This window comes from Lates calcarifer, linkage group LG12 (genome assembly GCF_001640805.2).
Source record: "Lates calcarifer isolate ASB-BC8 linkage group LG12, TLL_Latcal_v3, whole genome shotgun sequence".
In the NCBI taxonomy this organism is placed as follows: domain Eukaryota; kingdom Metazoa; phylum Chordata; class Actinopteri; family Centropomidae; genus Lates; species Lates calcarifer.
In genome coordinates, this window is record NC_066844.1 from 6,024,545 (window position 1) to 6,028,814 (window position 4,270).

General features: G+C 38.4%; 1 non-coding gene across 1 annotated transcript; it reads left to right on the forward strand.

Moving 5' to 3' along the window:
* The first annotated feature begins 364 nt into the window (after window positions 1–364).
* On the forward strand, window positions 365–436 carry trnap-agg (transfer RNA proline (anticodon AGG)). Its single transcript has one exon. It is a non-coding gene; the product is annotated as a tRNA-Pro (tRNA).
* Window positions 437–4,270: the final 3,834 nt, after the last annotated feature.

Genomic DNA, 4,270 nt, shown 5'->3' on the forward strand with positions numbered 1-4,270 from the left:
CGGTTGTGATATTTAATGAGCGACAATTTTGCTCAGGCATTATATTCATGTTAGTGTCTTAATTTAATTTAGAAGCGACCGTTTCTTCCGCAATATTTTTAATCGTTGGATTCTCAGTGTTTCCATTCGCTAGTAGTTCATAGCCCGAGGCAAATCGTGGCAAATCGTGGCAAATCATGATTTATTTGAATGACCAGCAACTGGAATGAAATGAAAAAATGTGGTGAAATACTTGTTTCCACTCTTCATACTGAATTCATATTTACGCAATCGTATGACAAACGCCGTTGTAGTTCTTTATTTGATAGGATTTTGTCTACATTCTCAGCTCAGTCTCTGCAAAATGCCTTGATTGTCATCACGTGGCTCGTTGGTCTAGGGGTATGATTCTCGCTTAGGGTGCGAGAGGTCCCGGGTTCAAATCCCGGACGAGCCCTCCTTTTAAAAAGTCTTTTCAGAGAGTTTCTTTTCAGAACTTTTAAGGTATTATATAGGCATTATGTAAATGCCATATATATTCAGGTTGGCAGTAACCCTTGAAGCACCTGTATGCAGTGCCAAAACAAACAAAAAATGAAGACATTTCAATGAAACCCCTTTTTATCTGTCATTAAGTAGTTTTAGGTTAGCTAAAATCATGTTGATGACAGTATCACATACAGCGAGTTAAATATTAAATCACAGATACCTTTTTCACGGCTGCACAATGCAGTCAAATTAAAATATTGTAGATGTCTTGTGTATTACACATACACATTGTTATCTCTGCTAGAAAAAAAAACTAAACAAATCATGAGCACAGTAATAATAACTAACTTAATTTATATAACACCATTCATACACAAAATTCAGACTCAAAGTACTAAACATTAAATTAACTTAGATTAGTAGACAGTAAATTGAAGAAAAAACACGACCCAGCAATTGAAACAACATTTAAAGCTTTAAAATACCAAAAGAGATCTCATATAGGAAATAAGGTAGACAGATATAGACAATAAAGTGCAGTTTTGGGGTACTTGTGCTAAGCGTTTTCATTTTAATGCTACTAGTACTATTAGATTTAATGACTGAACTACGTTTTTCAGACTTACATAACCTACACTTATACACTCATATACTTACATTATACTCCAGCCTCACCACATTTTAGAGGGAAATATTGTACTTTTTATACTTTAATCTGACAGCTATCAGTTCTTTGTAGATGAACATTTTTCATACAAAATATGATCTGCCTTTAAAACATGATGCGTATTCATAGATTGCACTAACACTATACAAAGTATACAGTATTAAGTAGTTAAAATTAGACCCACCTTGACCAGCTACAACACTGAAATTCATACAAAGCTGCTTAAAAAGTTTTTTTTTTTTTTTTTTTTCTCAACACTTTGTCGTGCTATGTAAAGTATCTGAATACTTCTTCCACTGCAGCTGAAATTAGAAATGAGCAGCTGAACAAACAAACACACAGTGGTTGTACAAACAAAGCTGTCTGCATACAGCAGTTCAAGGCATGTAGACTTGGGGACAGAAATTTAATAAATAGTGTAGGAATTTAGCAGTGTATTGTGCTAAAAGATTTCCAGTGTGGTCATTCCTCTTAATACTCACCAGAGGGCACAATTTACTAAACTATTTTTACTACACTGCAGACTTCCTGGCATGTTGGTGGTATCCATCTATTATTTTCATTCAGTATTTCAGCAATTGCTTTTTTTGTTGTTTTGTTTTCATTTTATCTCCAAAAAAAGGAAACAACTGTTGAGCACGGAGGCACCTCAACAAGAACACACCACAAGGCATGATAGAAATTAAACAGGCCAAATTTTATTTCTTGTGGCACCTATGCTGTCTTGACCATATCCTGGCTACTTATTATTGAAAAAAACATACTCTTAAAACTTAAAATACAGCTTAACAAGTGTAAAATCTGCAGAGGACTATAGCTTGACACTGTGTGCTTGCTAAGTTCATGATAACCCCTGTTCTGTTCCCTGCCTCAAGGAACCACAGGAAAGAACCAGGTTACCGGAACACTTATCGTAAGTTACTTAAACTCTTCTCTGGAAGGGGAGGGTTTTTTCCTAGCTTCTTTTGTATGGATAACAGGAACTGTGCATCTATCCGTCCTTTGACCATAGTTATCCTGTTCAGCCCTGAGCTGCTGGAGCCTATCCCAGTGTACACTTAAAAAGAATCATGTCGACATGTCTTTCATGCATGCTGAAGTATGTCTCCAAATTCTTGTATTCCAGGTCCAATACACATAAAGACAAATAAACACAATCACATTCACACAAAAGATTTAGAGTTTCCATTTCATCTAATGTACATGTCTTTAGGCTGTGGGTGAGCATGCAAAGACCACACGGAAAGGCACCAGTCAGCAAATCAGATTTAAACCTGTGTGACTTGTTGTAAGTTGATAAGGGAAACCAGGTGAAAACGTGTATTTTAACTTTGAAGTTTTTTAGGTTTACACAGTCCTAAAAGCCCCACCCTGACCCGCATTGTCACCCTTAAAAGACTCACACTCATTTGAAGGAATTATGTTGAGTTATTTCCCCTCTGATCACCAGTTTGCTCTTTCAACATGTTGCTGTTGCTGTCACATCTTGTACTTCCCTCAATCACACAACTGGAAGCCAGTTTTCATAAATTTCAACAGTTTCCTGGAAAGTTGTATCAAGATGCATCATTTGACTGTTCACTGAACCCTGCCTCCTTAGTGTTGCTACACCTGTTGAAGAAGCTTCCCATTCTTGAGTGGTGCTTTAATGTGATCATTATTATGTATTGTTAAAACTGCTGATTTATAGGATTCCCACTTTCTAGCTTGAATGTATCTGTCAAGTTAATATTGACTAATCTATTTTGCTTGTTTTTAATTGTTTGGTCTGTCAAACTTAAGAAAATAGTGACAATATCCTAGAGCCAAGGGGATGTAGTCAAACACTGTCCAAAACCCAAAGAAATTCAGTTTTATGTAATGTAAGGTCGTGGCACGGTAGTGCACGGCACTGTCTCCTTGCATTAAGAACCCTGGTTCACCCGCAGCTTTTCTGTGTGGAGTTTGCATGTTCTCCCTGTGCCTGTGTGGGTTCTTCAGCTTCCTCCCACAGTCCAAAAACATACAAGTTAGGTTAACTGGTGACTCTAAATTGCCTGTTTGTGTGAATGGTTGATTGTCTTAATATGTTGGCCCTGTGATAGACTGGCAACCTGTCCAGGGTATACCCTGCCTCTCACCCAATGTCAGCTGGGATTAGTTCCAGCCCACCTGAGACCCTGAAGGATGAATTCAGGGTCTCTGACAGACCTGCTCAGCCTTACTAAGGTATAATTGGACTCTCTGTTTGGGGGAGGGAATTAGCAAATTGTCAATACCCCACCCCCCACCCCGTGAATGTGTACCGTGGTCTTTCATGACTCTTATGTGAAAGGACCGCACATTTTATCAGAATCACTCTATATTCCAGGCACAACTGCTGCAGATTGCCTCTCACCTTGGAGGGACACACGTGTGTTTAGCAAATTAAAGCTTCAATTGACCTGGTTGTCTGTCTCTCTTCCTTATTCCTCAACAATCTCTCTTATCTTGCCAAACCCACCCTGTTGCAGTCATTGTGGTCATGAATGAATTACCCTGACCGACTTAAGTAGGCTGTGCAATAAATGATTAACAGTTCTCTCCCTCACTCATACATCAAAATAAACTTAAACCTGACTAAGTGAATGCACCACTGAGCTCTCATTGGTTACTGAATTATAAACTGAAAAACATACAGGTTGTTCAGGAAATGTCAAATTCAGCCAGTTTCTGATTAAATAAAATTTTATGGGCTGTTCGGGCTTGTTTGTTTCTGGACCCAAACACAGACACAGAAAACAAGGTCGTCAGAAAAAGTGGGTTTATTTGGATAAAAGGGAACAGTTGTGGGAGATAACCATCAGATGGGAGGCAGGCTGAGGACAGACAGGCAGGTGAGTGAGGAAGGAAGGCAGGTTTAAGTGGTGTTGGCTGAGATACTATGGGGATGAAGAAGCAGGGAATCCTGAACCCTTCACTTTATATCTTCAACAACTAGTCTTAGAAATAGTGAACTTTAGGGAGTTTGAAAAACAGAGACACACATAATCATTTCAATGCCCAACACATAGTTTAGTGATTGATACAACATGCCTCCATATGACAGTCTGCAATAAGTAAATGGTTTACAAATCAGTTTCAGAGGTGCTCTTTCCATACAGGTTTTCCCTTGTC